Genomic DNA, 16,172 nt, shown 5'->3' with positions numbered 1-16,172 from the left:
CTTCTGCCTGGCAATCAGATACCAACCACGCCCAGGCCCTGTGAGCCCCGAAATACTGTTTTCACCTCTCTGGGTGGAGGCACCATTACATAAGGGCACATCTCATCAATGCCAAGTGGCGGGAACTGTTCTAACTCTCAGGTGATGTCTATATTTCAGCCTCTTTCCTCTGCCCACTACCAACCAGAGTTCTGGTAGCAAGATGCCACCTTCCTCCCTCCCTTCCGCCAAGGCACACACATCCCTGAAGACCTCCAGGTGGAAATGGCCTGGCTCCCAGGTCTTACTCTCAGGATCACCTGCCAGTCTTCCCCTGCCTGTCCATCACAGAGCCTCCTGGCTTGGTCTTCACTCTGCTCAGCCAGGGCCTGGCGAGTATGGAATCCTGAAAGGAGCAGGATCCCCAGTCCTAGGCTAGTCTGAGTGTGCATCACTCACAAGATCCATAGCAGTCTGGCTCCCTGTCTGGGACTCAGTCCCCCTTCTCTGCAACCTGGGGTGATAGCATCCATATCACCTACTTCACATATGCAGGTGAGGATCCACTGTGATAAAGACATAAACTGCTGGGCAAATAAGAAGGATGATTATTGCTATTATTGTTTGACTTATCCCCAGGTCATTGTGTTTCTGCTTCCCACAGCCATTGAGACCAATTCCGTTCCCTTCTGAAGAAAAGGAGCTGGGATTCTGGCAAGTTTGGCTTGACCAGATCAAAAGCTCGGCTCCCCTCACCCCCACCCCCACCATGGCAAGGTTCCTAAGACTAGGCAGAGGGTGGCAGGACTGCTATCTATCAGCTTCTTTTTGCTGCAAAAATACTTCCAAACAAACCATTTGAGCCAGATCCTGGGGGTGGAGGTATGAGTAGCTACAAATTTCCCACAGCTAGATGAAAGCAGAAAACTCCAAAAAAATTCTGTTGGCAGATACCCTGAGAGTGGTCCCAGGAACAGCTAAGATCCTCCTTGGCTAGAGGCCAGCTGCATTTGCTATCAGGAGTTGAGCTGGACTTGAAACTGTCCCACCTCCCCAACTAAACCATGAGCCCCTGCCTTGTGATCATATCCTGGGTGACCAGAAGTTGGGGGCCAAGGGAGCCAACTAAGCTCAAACTAGGCCCACCAGTTTGGCCCCAACTCACCATTTCAGCATAGCCCCCTCCCTCACAAATCCTCTACTAGAGCCCCAAGTAGACTTTTCCTATTCCTCCAATACTTTCACCCCTGCTACACCCCAGCTCAAGGTGGGCCCTTTTCGTGGCAGAAGGGATGGGGATGGGGGGAGGGCACCTGGAGAGCCCTCCAAGTAAAACTCTTTCCTTCCTGCAAAGCCAGGCTCAAATGCTACCATCTCTATGAGCCTCCATGACTCTTTTCCTTATAAAACAGATGAAAAATTCTTCTTCTCTTCAAATTCTCACAGAGGGCTCTTTACAAATTTTTAGGGTTAGAGTTCACCATGGTCTGGTTCATATCATAAACTATGTCAATGTGTAACCCAAAGGGAGAAAGCACAGACTGCACAGGCACACAGGCCTGAGTTTGAATCCCAGCTCTGCCACCTACTAGCACACACAGCACGGTGCAACTTTTCTGAGCTCCAAATCACTTACATAGAAAATGAGTCTGGGACTTCCCTGGTGGTCCGGGGGCTAAGACTCTACACTCTCATTGCTGGGGACCTGCGTTCCATCCCTAATCAGGGAACTAGATCCCACATGCTGCAACTAAGAGTTTGCATGCCACAGTTAAAGATCTTGAGTGCCACAACTAAGACCCAACATGGCCAAATAAATATTTTTTTTAAATAGAAAAGAAAGAGAATGAGTCCAGACAATGCCCAGTGTTAGTGAATATTTGGAGAACTCTCAAATACTGCTTAGGAGAATATTCACTAGGACAACTACTTTGGAAAACTCTTGGGCAGTATCTACGGACATACCCAACAGAAACACATGTAGATGGCTTCCAAAATGGTCCACATTAGAACGTTCACAGCGGCACTATTAGTAATATCTAAAAATTGCAAACAACCAAATAGCCATCAAGTGAAGAATGGATAGAGTTATACCCATACAATGAAATCATTATATAACAATAAGAATAAATAAACTACTGCTCCCTGCAACAATATGGATGAAACTCACAAACATAGTGTTGAATGAAAGAAAACAGACACAAAAGACCACAAACTGTGTGATTCTCTTTTGGGTAAAACAAAACCGTGGTGCTAGAAGTTAGAATAGTGGTCACACCTGGGTCAGAGATTGTGCCTGAAAGGGGACACAAGGAGCTTTCTGAGTGCTGCCAATGCTGTTTCTTGATGTACATACATACCCTTATTTTGTGTGCAATCAAAATTTTAAATAATTAAAAATGAGTCTAATATCTGCTTTATGGGACAAATGAGATAACATATGTGAAGTGTTTTTAATAGTCCCTGGATGGTTCCAACAAATATGAGTTCCTTCCCTCTTGCCTATTGGAGCTTCATGAGGGCAAGAGTTGTGACATTCTCACCTCTATCCCCTTGTGGGAGCTGGTACACAGCAGGCACTCCAAAATGTTTGATTTAAATATAGTGTCCCAGCTGTCCTTCTCAAGGCTGCTGCTCAGAAAGCTCATCAGGTAAAAACAGCTATTAATTTAAAGCCCCTTCCTAACATTGCTCCCCAAGATGAATTTGCATATTACCAGTTTAGAGACATGAAACTAAAGGGGAGACATTTTGAGGTGGAATTAGTCACCATCTAGGACCCAGAAGCACAGGGACCTTTCTGGCCCCCAAAAGATGAAACCACCCAGCAGAGGGCGCTGATACAACCTTTAGCTAGGGGCTCAGGCCCCTGGCTCCAGGCATTCCACAGGCAAGGTCCATCTTAATGCTCACATTTTCCTTAGTGGAATCTTCAGAGTTCACATCCCTGCCCCCAACCCTAATACTAGGCAACATTTCTAAAAGTTAAGACAGACTTTCTCAATTCAGTTCAGTTCAGTCGCTCAGTCGTGTCTGACTCTTTGCAACCCCATGAACCGCAGCACTCCAGGCCTCCCTGTCCATCACCAACTCCTAGTTAACCCAAACTCATCTCCACTGAGTCGGTGATGCCATCCAACCATCTCATCCTCTCTCATCCCCTTCTCCTCCTGCCCTCAATCTTTCCTAGCATCAGGGTCTTTTCCAATGAGTCAGATCTTTGCGTCAGGTAGCCAAAGTATTGGAGTTTCAGCTTCAACATCAGTCCTTCCAATGAACACTCAGGACTGATCTCCTTTAGGATGGACTGCTTGGATCTCCTTACAGTCTAAGGGATTCTCAAGAGTCTTCTCCAATACCACAGTTCAAAAACATCAGTTCTTTGGTGCTCAGCTTTCTTTATAGTCCAACTCTCATATCCATACATGACCACAGGAAAAACCATAGCCTTGACTAGACGGACCTTTGTTGGCAAAGTCTCTGCTTTTTTACATGCTACCTAGGTTGGTCATACCTTTTCTTCCAAGGAGCAAGCGTCTTTTAATTTCATGGCTGCAATCACCATCTGCAGTGATTTTGGAGCCCAAAAAAATAAAGTCTGACACTGTTTTCACTGTTTCCCCATCCATTTGCCATAAAGTGATGGGACCAGATGTCATGATCTTAGTTTTCTGTATGTTGAGCTTTAAAAAGCCAACTGTTTCACTCTCCTCTTTCACTTTCATCAAGAGGCTCTTTAGTTCTTCTTTGCTTTCTGCCATAAGGGTGGTGTCATCTGCATATCACAGACTTCCTAGAACCTCACAAAAAGGGACCTCGAGGAACCTAGAGGACTTTTAGTCTCCACTCAGGAGCCACTTGCATCAGGAAGGGAAGTTAGAAAAGTTCCATTTTATCTACACTACGTGTTAGGGTTCTGTGTAAGCATTCAGGGGTGGGAGGAGTTTGAAACCCACTGCTCTCTGGTCAAGCCCACTTGTTTTGCAAGAGGAGGAAACTGAGGTCCAGACAGGAGAAGGGACTTGCTAAAAGTCACACAGCCCACGCCAGCTGCTCCTCCCCTGGCTTTTGTCAATAGCACCTCAATCCTCCAACAGCGGCTCCAGGGTTGGGAGGCCAGTGGCCTCCTGAGGAACAACCTAGGAGAGGGCCTCCAAGGCTGAAGGATTATCTCATGAGGAAATTTCAACCTTACTAAGTCCCTCCCTCATGGGACCCAGCCCATCCTGCTGAACTCTCAGAGATCCTCACTCAGCACAAGTAAAATGGGACCACGATTGTCCCCTTACACCCCCTCCCATGAAGAATCATCACAATCAGGCTCTGAGGAAGCTGTCAACAGAGGGGAGGGCTGTCCGACATTACAGCGCACCTCCACGCTTTGGAGGCTGTGACACACCCCGATCTCTGATGCGGAAGCTTGGACTCAGAGAAGCTAGCCACCTGCCTAAGCGGACATGAAGAAACTATCTTCCTGGTGAAGGTCCAGCTCTGCTGGGCAGCCTGCTCGCTCATTCCCACATCTAACAACTTGCAGGGGAGAGTGTCAGGGTCAGTTCAGGTTTCCATCCTGCCAGTGGGAAACTTGTCCCACACCCACTCACATCCACACACCCCTGCACACATTTGAGAGTCCATTGGACTGCAAGGAGATCCAACCAGTCCATCCTAAAGGAGATCAGTCCTGAATATTCATTGGAAGGACTGATGCTGAAGCTAAAACTCCAATACTTTGGCCACCTGATGTGAAGAACTGACTCTTTGGAAAAGACCCTGATGCTGGGAAAGATTGAAGGCGGGAGGAGAAGGGGATGAGAGAGGATGAGATGGTTGGATGGCATCACCGACTAGATGGACATGAGTTTGAGCAAGCTTCGGGAGTTGGTGATGGACAGGGAGGCCTGGCGTCCATGGGGTCGCAAAGAGGCAGACACGACTGAGCGACTGAACTGGACAGGGAGTGGGTCGGGGTCAGTTCAGGTCTCCTTCCTACCAGTGGAAACCTTGTCCCACACCCACTCATATCCACACACCCCTGTGCCCCTGCCCAAGCCTCTCTCAAGGCTGCTGAATGGAACCACTAAGAAGCTAAAAACACATCTTGGGAGGTGGTTGGTTTGGGGAAGAACAGGACTCTGGAAGCAACAATGAAGAGGCCAACGTGCCAGCATCCCTTGGTCACCAGGACTCTCCCATGGAATGCCATATACAAAGCAGTTGAGAAACACAATGTCAGAAAACAGCAGCAACCTCCAGCTGCCCCCCTGCCACCCCCACTGGATTCTCAAATACCAGGGCATGTGCTCTCTTCACCTGCCCCTAGGACCTTCCCACCTGCCAGTGAGGCAGCAGTTGGGCAGCCTCTCTTCCAGCCCGCCCTCCTAACCTACCACCACCTGTATGGCCTCCGTGCTCACCGCTCTGGGATACCTCTCCTCCCCAAAGAGAAGACTAACCTCCACCTTGCAGAGTTACAGTGAGGATCAGCCAGATCCACACATGCCATGAGCCATCCACAATGCCTAGCCCAGAGTCAGGTCAACTGTTGACAACAGCCCAGGGTCAAAACCCCAGCCTGCTGCAGATCTACTGGCTGGCCCCCTGCCCACCCTAACCATGCCCCATCCCAGACTCCAGAAGTCGGGGACCACAGCTTTCTCTGCCACTGAGAAAGCTGACTGGCTAGGATGGAGCAGCCTCCTCGCACCAGCTCCTCGCACCAGGAGCAGAAGGAGGTAAGTGAAGTGTAGGATGCTGAGAAGCCCAGATCCCCTCTCCTCCCAGAAATCTGGGGTGTTCTCCCCCGTCAAGGAGTCCTAACTTGATGGAAGTCTCTCTCCCATCTCCCCCCTAGGATCCCGGTCTGCCCGCCGCTCCCACGCGATCCTTCTGGTCAAAAGGCCAGACTTTGAAGCCGGCCCTAGGGGCCCAGCAGTCAGGTCCCGGAGGTCGAGGACCGGCCAGAGCGCCCAAGGCCAAGACTGGCCATACCCGGGGGGGCGGCGACAGGGAACTGGCGACTAACGCCCGGGAGCAATTTGTCCCCTCCAACTCAGCCCCGGGCCGCGCACCCCGTCCTGCCCGTCGAGCCCGCAGACGGGCGCTACTCACGGAGGGAGGCTGCGCGGCGGCGGGCGTGGGGGCGCGGTGGGCACCGGGGGCCCAGCGGGGCGCGCCGCTCTCGGATCTGCTCTCCTCCCTGCGCGCCCGCCCGCCCGCAGAACCGCCGAGGAGGCGGAGCGGCGGGTCCCGTCCCAGGCGCCGGCTGGAGGCGCGCCCGGAGGACCGAGACCCGGCTCGGAGCGCCCCCTGCCGGGAGTCCCCTCGGGACACCGTGGAGTGAGGGCTGCAAGCCTCCCCGCCGGGTCGGATCGGCACCTCCAAAAGCCGAGGTTCCCAGGAGAGGGGGGCTAAAGCCAGTAGCAAGACCTGGCGTTTTCACGGACTCCGCCGCTTACTTGTGGCTTTGAACAAGTCAGCTAACCTCTTCAGGCCTAACCTGGAGATTGGTGTACATGAGCTGATACAGTCGATATAGCCTGGCAAGATTACTCAGAAAGTGGTATTTCCTTGTCCCCCGCTTCCACGCACGCACCGTAAGAGAAATCCCACCAAGGAGCAGGCCTCTTCCTTCCTCCCAGCCGGAGTGGAAACCTTACCATCCACGGTCCACAGGGGCTTGCGGCCGTGATGGAGGTGGAGGAACACTTCCCTCCTCACCTCCCCGTCTGCTCACCCCCACCCGCGTTTGGGAGCAGCCTGGCCTCAGTGCCCCCAGCCCTGCCTGGCACGTTGGTGAGTGCAGCCCCCATCACCCTCCCGCCTTCCCGAGTGAAAGACTGGGGAGTGGAGTGTTCCTCTCTTCCTCCTGCCAAAAATCCCGGGAGGAAAAAGGAATGAGAGTGGAGGGGGTGGTGGAAAGAAATGGAAACAGAATATAAATCAAGTTCAGTGGTCTTATTTCAAGACAAGAGGCTGTTTAAAGAAATGAAGGCCCCTTCCCAGAACCTCCCTCCTAGGCCATCCAGGCGGCTCCTTAAGATAGTCCCAGACGACAAAGCTACAGATTCAGTGTTTTATTTGGTTCAAAGCTCTGCCATTCCCAGTCTTGGTCATGGCACTTGAACTTATTCTTTTTTTTTTTTTTTAATTAATGTGTGGTTTTTTTTCTTTGTTCTTTCTTTTTTTTTTTCGGCCATGCAGGTTCACCCACCAGGGATGGAACCCCCACCCTCTGCAGTGGAAGTGGGAAGTCTTAACCACTGGAGTTCCAGGGAAGTCCCTGAACTTGTTCTTCATAAGTAAAGTAGGCAAACACTCCTTACAGCATCTAACAGAACTTCTGTGGGGCTGAAATGAGACAGAGTGTACAAGATGCACCTAGAGGATCTCTCTGGGGCTTCCCAGGTGGCTCAGCAGTAAAGAACCCACCTACCAATGCAGGAGACTTAGGAGCTTCAGGTTGGATCCCTGGGTTGGGAAGATCCCCTGGAGGAGGAAATGGCAACCCACACCAGTATTCTTATCTGGGAAATCCCATGGACAGAGGAGCCTGGCAAGCTACAGTCCATGGGGTTGAAAAGAGTCTGACACTATTTAATGACTGAGCACACACACACACACACACACACACACACACACACACACACAGGACCTCTACTCACATGAGCAGCTCCCCGTCCCCAGTTTAGCCTTCCTAGATACTGAGGTGCGGAGATGTACAGATGAACCAACCCTCCCCCACCCCCCAACTGACTGGTACCTCAGCGTCTGTGACAGCCTCTAGAAAGATGCCCAGGCTTCCTTGTCCATAAACTTGACAACATTCCAGGACAGCACAGGCTTTGAGCCAACTCTCCTGAGAGCACCAGGCTACCTTGAGTGGAGTATTATCCAAGACCAGAGGTGGCTCTCCAAGTCAATGGGCTCAGGAGGATACCCACTGGTAAAGTTTCTCCAGCATAAGGTGAAACCTTCAGCCTCAGACCACCCTTCAGACACCTCCTCCCCCATTTCCTGTTATCTATTGCTGTGTAACAAACCACCCCAGCCTTGTGGCATGAAGCAATTTTGTTCAACTCATGTTCTGAGGGCTGGAAACACTGACAATGCACAGCATATTTGGCTTATCTCTGCTCTAGGATGTCCGGTGCTTCAGCTAAGGAGACTTGAGTGGGTGGGAGTGACTTGAATGGCTGGAGGCTGGAATCATCTGGAAGAGTCTTCTTTCACATGGCCAGACCCTGCACTACAATGAATCCAAGGCTAGGCTCAGCTGTGTTGCCCAAGCACCTACATGTCACCTTGCCATCCCTTCCCGCTCTGAGTCTCATGCTTAATATCTATTTTGCAGCAACAATGTCCTTGTCCAAGGCAAAGTAAACATTCTTGGATTAACACATAGCAAACTAGTCAAAAAATGCTGCAGTGGTAAGGGTCACTATCAACATTCCATCCAGCCTAGTCATTTTTCAAATGAGGAAACTGAGGCTCAGAGAAGAGAAGTGACTTGCCCAAGGTCACACAGCTGGTAAGAGACAGAACTAGGATTAGACCCAGGCCCCCTCCTGATTCTCAGTTTGGTGCTCTTTCCTCTCTGCCTGCCAAATGCATTGCCTAGGGAGGTGCCACCTGGAAATGCATTTTGTGCTTGGGGTGGTGTGATTTCATCAGACACTGAGGGCAGCGACTGAGCACTGAACATGGGACCAAGGCCACAGCGGCAGAGAAGGGGAGAGCCTGAGGGTGGCGGCAGCAAGGATACCTACTCCAGAATGAAGTCGGAGGAGGTCCAGGTATTAACAGCTAAGAAGTATGCGTGCAGCCTCAGTTCCTGCATGGATCCAGATGCCTCCCCTGGCATTTCAGGTTCTGACCTGCATTTCCCCACTGCGTACACACATCCTCTTCCCTCTTGTGTGTGCACATCAGCTCTCTTGCCAGCTTGGCTTATTGACTACTCCTGCCTCCATGTTTTTGTTTAAGCCCTTCCACCATCACCCCTTCATTCCATCCTACAAAATCCTATCCATTCTTCAAGGGCCCTCTCAGGTATTACATCTTTTGTGGAAACTTCCCTGATCTCCCCTCTGGATGGCTCCTCCCCTGAACCCTACCACTCTTGGTTTCTACCCACTTGACATTCCCTTTCCTCTATTTTAGTTGTAATGAGTGTCCACTTCTCTTCCCCTCAAGGGTAAGGACAACGCCTTGTTCATCTTTGTACCCATACATTTCCTGATATCCCCAACCCAGCGAAGTCTGTTAAACTGAATTACTAGAATGTGAATGCCACAAGGTAAGGGACCATAACTGTCTCGTTGCCTATTGTCTCCCAAGGGTACCCAAGTGCCTAGCACTTACTGTCAGATGGAGAGATGTTAATTAATTAATTAATGTTAATAACTGGCACATTACATTAAAGGAGTTCTCAGCCCTGAATGCACATCAGAATCACCCTGGGAGAGTTTTAAAATCCTAACACTCAGGCTGCACCCCACACCACTTACAGCAGAACCTCTGGGAGTGGGAGCTGGGCTTCAGCAGTGGTTAAAACTCCCCAGGTGGTTCCACTGTACAGGCTGAGCATGACTTTGTTCATGTCCCAGAGACCCAGGGAAAAGAAAGCACCCTCCATCAGTCCTCCAAACCACAGCCACACCCGAGCACTTGTGTTGTGCAAACCCTCCACGAGCCTGTGAGACTGGTGAGTCCTGGGAGCCTGAGGCTTCCACAGGATGAGAAAACAAGCCCACAGGACAGATGTAATCATGGGGGGTGGTAAAGGGCAACAAAAGTAGTGATACCCTAAAGGACCTAAAACATACTTTGGTGCCTTGAACGTTTACAGACAGGCAAATTCCCAGGCGGCTCAGTGGTAAAGAATCTGCCTGCCAATGCAGGAGTTGCAAGAGACACGGGTTTGACCCCTGGGTTGGGAAGACTGACAGACTACAGTCCTTGGGGTCACAAAAGAATTGGACATGACTTAGTAGCTAACCAACAACAAGTTTACAGAGCCTACCAACCTGCTGATGAGGAGGCAGGCCCAGGATTTAGATGCTGCGTGTGTGGGCTGGGGTAGCCAGCACTGGGGTTGGCATAGAGAGAGAATGTGGTGTGAGGGCTAAATGCAGGGACCCCATTTCCAGATGCCTACTGTGGATCCCAACACGCAACCTACTGTGTGATCCTGGACAATCTTCTTTTTCCTTTTTTGGCCGTGTCAGACGGCATGCAGTATCTTAGTCCCCCAACCAGGGATGGAACCCATGGCCCCTGCAGCGGAAACAGAGTTTTAACCACTGGATGGCCAGGGAACACCCCAGGCAACCTTCTCAATCTCTCTGTGCCTCATTATCCCCATGCATTGTTGTGACCATCCCATTAGTTATGGGTATCTGTGCACTTAGATCAGTGTCTGGTGCTTAAGTGCTCAGTGAGTATTGCTATATTTTAGTGTCCCTTAAATATCTGGTGTGAGCTCCCTTAGAGGAGGAAATGGATCTTAATCATCTTTACAACCCACCCACTCCCAGCCTGGCTCTAAGCAAGTGTCCAGTGAATACTGGACTGCAGGCATCTGACAGTGGGTCCAGGGCTGACTGCTTTCTTATGCTCTCACGGCAGGTCAGGAGAGGGCACAGGTGGTTCCTCCCCAGCTGGCTTCCCCCTTGAGTAGACGGCAGGCAGGTAGCCTCTTCCTCTCAAAGGTGGCCCGTGGCCTGGTTCCTCAGCCCTTCTCAGCCCTGCCCACCCTGCCCTGTGCCCTCTGCTTTCCCACACTCAGCCCGGCAGGGTCAGAGGATGGGGCAGACTTGGCCGCCCTGCCCGGGAGGCCCACTGGTTTCTGCAGACAGAGGTGGCTACTTTGACCTCTAGGCTGGCTGGACCTAACAAGGCCTTGACCTCATCAGTGGGATAGAGCAGGGCAGGGGAGGAGAGACAGAAAAGGGTTGGGGCATCAGATGCTTTTGCCTTTCTCTGGAAGACTGGAGAATATGGATTCCCCAGGCACATGCGCACACCCATTCACTCTGCAAACATTCAAAGGCACCCACTTGGGGCCAGGTGCTGGTAGAGGAAGGAGAGGTTTAATGCCTGGCCAAGTGTCAAGCCAACTCCAGCAGGCATTCTGAGGGGCCTGAGGGTGGAAGAGCCTTGATTCAAACTTGAAAGAAGAGGATCAGGAAAGCAGGAGGTAGGAGGGAAGGAGAGCACATTAACTGGGAGTAGCTGTGTGTATCAAGGGCTGGGGGCCTGAAACCACCTACCATTTACCGCCTCGACTCCCTCCTGAGCCAGCACAGGGGTCACACTGTGGAATGAGGATCGAGGCGCATGCTATCTCCTTCTGTTTAGGCAAGAGGTTGGTGACATGGGTATTGGGTGCTTGGCCAGGGACCCCAAACTATGCCCATCTTATTCCATCATCTTCTTCTCTAGGCTCAGGAATTAGACAGGTCTAATTATATTCTTATTCAGCCACATTCTGGGCAGGTCACTTCCCCTCTCTGAGCCTCAGCTGCCTCATCTGTAAAATGAGAATAATTATACCTTTCTCTCCAGACCAGACAAAATATTTGAGGAAGCGCGAATGTCCACTTCCCTCCCAAAACAGCTGGTTACAGGACTTCACTGGTGGTCCAATGGTTAAGACTCCGCACTTCCGCTGCGGAGGGTGCGGGTTGGATCCCTCCCTGGTCAGGGAACTGAGAACTAAGATCCTGAATGCCATGCAGTATACCCAAAAAGAAAAAAAAAAAAAAACCCAACAAAATCAGACGGTTCCCTCGTTCCAGTCAGTCTGTCATTTGTGCCCTATCTGTCCAGCCATACTGTTCCTGCCACAGTGTCTGAAATACTTTTTTTCTTCCCCCTCCTTTTATCCAAGGCTCAGTTCAATTCCAGCCACAATCATTTTAAAAACATTTTCTGGGGACTTCCCTGGTGGGCCAGTGGCTAAGACTCTGTACTCTTGAAGGAGGAAACAGACAGAACGGGCTCCATCTTGAAAGCAGGACTCCATCTTGGGCCGGCCTGTGGACTTTGAGCTATACGCCCAGTATCTATGGAAACGACATACCAACTGGAAAACCAGGCCCCCTGGATGGAAGAGCCCCAGGGCTCATACCTAGACTCTCCATTGCCTAAAAGAATATCTGAATTATCTGTGTTACTGAATAGAATCATAAATTCTATTATGTTTATTGAGGTATGACCACAGACCTATTGACAACTGTCCACTGTTAACTACTAAGGCTTAAAGCATATGAATCACAGGTAAACTTTGGTTGTATCTTTCTTTTCCTGTGTTCAGACTAGTTTCAGGGAATTTGGGGAGGTGGGTTTGGGCACGTACACTTAGGGTATATAAGGTTTTCAGAAAAACTTGTCAGGGTCCTTGGCTAAGAGGAGACTCTGCCTTGGGCCTGCCGGTGTAACAAACTGCACTCCACTATCTGCACTGTCCTTCTGAGTTGTTTCCCAGAACGCGAGGCTACAACATTTGGTGCATGGGCCAGAAAAGTCCTCACTTTGAGGAGACAAGTCCCATTTGGGACTACTCCGAGGCCTTGCGGCTTGAATCTTCTAGAGAGGGAAGGCACCTCGCCCTTCTCGAAGGGTTCTGCTTCTCAATGCCTGGACCTTTCATGTTAGCAGGTAGTGGATGGCAGCAGGGGAGCTGAGCGCTCAGGTGAGGAGGAACCCACTCTGTAGGGTGGAAGAGGGGCCTGATCACCCCCCTCCCCGGGAGGGATTAGAAGGGGCACAGACCCATAGGAGCCTGGAATAGGCAGGTGGCAACATTGCTTGGTACACAGGTTGATGAGCGTGTTAGGGCTTAGGAAGGAAATTTGTGATGGTCATTTAGGAGGTGGTGTCCACGTCGTCTTGGGGAAAATTATTACCAAGCAATTGCCAGGGATTTTTAGGAGAAGAAACTTGGTTTTTGTGTGCTCGTATTCTGCCCTCCACAAGGAGATGTCCCATCTGCTATGAAACTCTTGACCCCCTTGGAATTGTCAGGGTAGAAGGAGGGGGATACATAACTGAGTATGAATTGGCTTTTCTGGAGATGGCCTGGGACGAGCGATATCTAACCCATCTGTATTTTCATCCACACCTGATCAAGCCCACCAAGGCAGAAAGGACTTTAAAAGTTAAGGGAGAAACAGTCTTGGATCACGTGGTGTTCTGGTTCGGCTGTGCTGACCGTCAGGTGAAGGCACGCTGATCCCCCTTCTCCCTCTGGGTTCTGGCAGGTAAGGCTCTTCTCACCCCAGTTAGGAAGGAGGCAGAATGGCTATTTAAGTGTCATTGAGTGGAAATATCAGAAGTACATAGGGTACTGAGAACTTCGTAGACAGAATGAAAAGGAAAAGTAGAAGAAGGTCCTAGAAGGTAAGCAAGATGTGGGAAAGTGAATCTAAGGCAACTGTATTGGAGTGCATGATTAAAAATTTAAAGAAGGGATTTGGAGGAGACTATGGGGTGAAGATGAAGCCTAACCGCCTTGACATACTCTAATGGCCCCCTGTGGGAGTAGGATGGCCACCAGAGAACACCATGAACTTAAAAATAGTGGAAGCAGTCTATAAAGTAGTCACAGGAGAGCCAGGGCACCTGGATCAGTATCCATATATTGACTCATGGCTAGGGTTAGCTCAAGACCCTCCTACTTGGACAAGGTTCTGTATCCAGAAGGGAAAGGGAAAAATAGTAATGGCACAGAAATTGACTGATGATAAACAGGGATATTCTACAGGATTTGGACGGGGATGACTTGACCCCTCCCCCCTACTGGATAATGATGGGCCTGCCTCCAGTGCTCCACCAGGACCAGAGGCCGCCTTACGGCCCAATCCAGGGCCAGGTGAAGTTCCTGCAGCAGCCACTCTCTTCCACCAGCTCTCCCGGAGTCCGTAGAGCCGCCGTTTCGGCACGCTCCAATCCCAGCAATGGAGACCTCTGGTCAGTGCCCCCAGGATTCCACCTCAGCTGGACCTCCTCGATTGAATCCACCTCTCCCGGTGAGTACTGATGGGAAGGGGGAAGAAAACACAGCAATTAGACAGAGGCTGCGCTCCGCCAAGGAACAGGGGGAAAGAACCCCACTACAGATGCCCCTCAGAGAGCTACGACAGCCTCCAGTTCAGGACAAATGGGGCACTGCCATCAGCCCCCTGAGCCTATTATTACCAGCCATTTTCCTCTACGGATATGTGAAACTGGCAGAGACACGCTCCACCGTACTCGGGGGAGCCAGAAGCCATGGTTAGGCTAATGGAGACTGTTTTTCGAACCCACCGCCCTACATAGGATGACATAATCCAACTACTAGTCTCCCTTTTCAGCACTGAGGAAAGACACAGGATCCTAACTGAGGCCAGAAAATGGTTGAGAGAAATGGCCCCTGAGGGTACTACAAACCCACAGCGGTGGGCAGAACTAGCCGTCCCCGATGAGAGGCCCAACTGGGACTGTAACACAGAGGAAGGGAGGGGCCACCTGGAGAGATTTCGAGTGACTATTTTACAAGGTCTGAAGAGGGCAGCCTGCAAAGCTATGAGTATAGCAAAACCCTCTGAAGTGATTCAAAGGGAAAGCAAATCACCCTCTGAGTTCTGCAAAAGACTGTGGGAGGCCTATAGACTTTATACCCCAATAGACCCAGCCAGAGGCTGCTGGGTCTCAGATGGCAATAAATGCAGCCTTTGGGTCTCTAGTCTCCCCTGAAAATGTCAGATGAGGGGAAACCAAGTGACTCATGAATTTTTATACATCCCTGAATGCCCAGTACCTTTGTTAGGAAGAGACTTGCTGTCCAAATTGGGGGCACAAGTGACCTTTCCCCCCACGAAAGACCCACTGTTCGAGTGGGCTCAACCACCTATTTACTCTTCCTCTCAGTAACCCCTCAAGATGAATGGAGGTTGCATGATCTCCTGGAAGGGAAACCAGACAGGCTAAACAGTCGAGAGAGAGAGTTAGCTCAACAATCCCCTGAGGTCTGGGCAGAAGACAACCCCCCAGGCTTGCAAAACAAGTCCCACTGGTAATAGAACTCAAACCCGGTACAATTATGTCGGCACCTGCCTTGGGTCTGCCGGACCTTGCTTAGCCGTTTACTCTTGATGTGACTGAAAAGGACAAGGTGGCTATGGGAGTGTTGTCCCAGACGATGGGACCATGGGACAAACCAGTGACTGTATCTCTAATCAGCTGGACAGTGTTGCCACTGGGTGGCTGGGATGCTTACGGGCAGTTGCTGCAGTTGCCTTACTGGTCCGGGAGGCAGCCCTTGACTTTGGGCCAAGATTTGTTCGTAAAAGTCCCGCATCAGGTCAACACTCTCCTGTGAGGGGACCCCCATAAATGGCTGTCAACATCCCGGATTACTCAATACCAGGGACTGTTATGTGAGAACCCCATGTTACTACTGAGCCTTGTCAGGCCCTGAATCTGGCCACTCTCTTTCTTGTGGGAGAAGGTGGGCCCTCACATGATTGCAAGGAAATATGCCAGCAGACCTGACTCGAGAGACCAGCCAATCCCAGACCCAGATTTGGTCCTGTACACCAATGGCGCCAGCCTGGTAAAACAAGGACAATGACTGTCGGGATATGCAGTAGTCATGGAAGAAACCAACACTGAGGCTAGTTCTCTGCTATCACACTGGTCCGCTCAACACGCCGAACTATATGCTCTAATCCAAGCCCTCCAGCTGTCAGAAGTTAAGAAGACAAACATTTACACAGACTCCAGGTATGCTTTTGCCACACTACAGGGCTCTGTATAAGAAGAGAGGCCTTTGACAGCTAGTGAAAAAGATATTAAAAATAAGGAAGAAATTGAGACCCCATTAGATGCTGCCTGGGAACCAGAAAGGGTTGCAGTCAAAAAGAGGATACCCCTAACCTCAGGGAACAGACTGACAGATAAGACTTCTAAACAAGCAGCCAAGGGCTTGGGGGTGCGAAGTGAAGCCCCTATTAAAGCTCTCATATTGGCAGAGCTACCTGAGCTAACGCTAGACTCTCTGAAATACACTGAAGCCCAGAAGAAACTAGCCCAAGCCAAAGGGGCCATCAAGACTGAAAAGGGATGGTGGGAATTGCCAAGTGGCAAATTATTGGTACCAGAGGAGCTGGCACCCACTCGGGTAAGTCAGACACACCAAGCGACCCATC

General features: G+C 50.7%; 2 protein-coding genes across 3 annotated transcripts in view; one reads left to right on the top strand and one right to left on the bottom strand.

Annotated features, from left to right (window-relative positions):
- DAPK2 (death associated protein kinase 2) overlaps nucleotides 1–6,185 on the bottom strand; it is a 187,423-nt gene extending 181,238 nt beyond the window's left edge. For both annotated transcript variants that reach the window (XM_052646187.1, XM_052646186.1), the window contains exon 1: nucleotides 6,091–6,185. The gene's annotated coding sequence lies outside the window, so the exon portion shown is untranslated. The remainder of the gene's footprint in view (nucleotides 1–6,090) is intronic.
- Nucleotides 1–16,172, top strand: part of SNX1 (sorting nexin 1) — a 587,700-nt gene that overhangs the window by 494,582 nt on the left and 76,946 nt on the right. The window lies entirely within an intron of this gene.

The sequence above is a fragment of the Budorcas taxicolor genome, chromosome 10 (assembly GCF_023091745.1).
Source record: "Budorcas taxicolor isolate Tak-1 chromosome 10, Takin1.1, whole genome shotgun sequence".
In the NCBI taxonomy this organism is placed as follows: Eukaryota; Metazoa; Chordata; class Mammalia; order Artiodactyla; family Bovidae; genus Budorcas; species Budorcas taxicolor.
The sequence above is the reverse complement of the archived record's forward strand: the minus strand, read 5'-3'. Positions and strand labels throughout refer to the sequence as shown.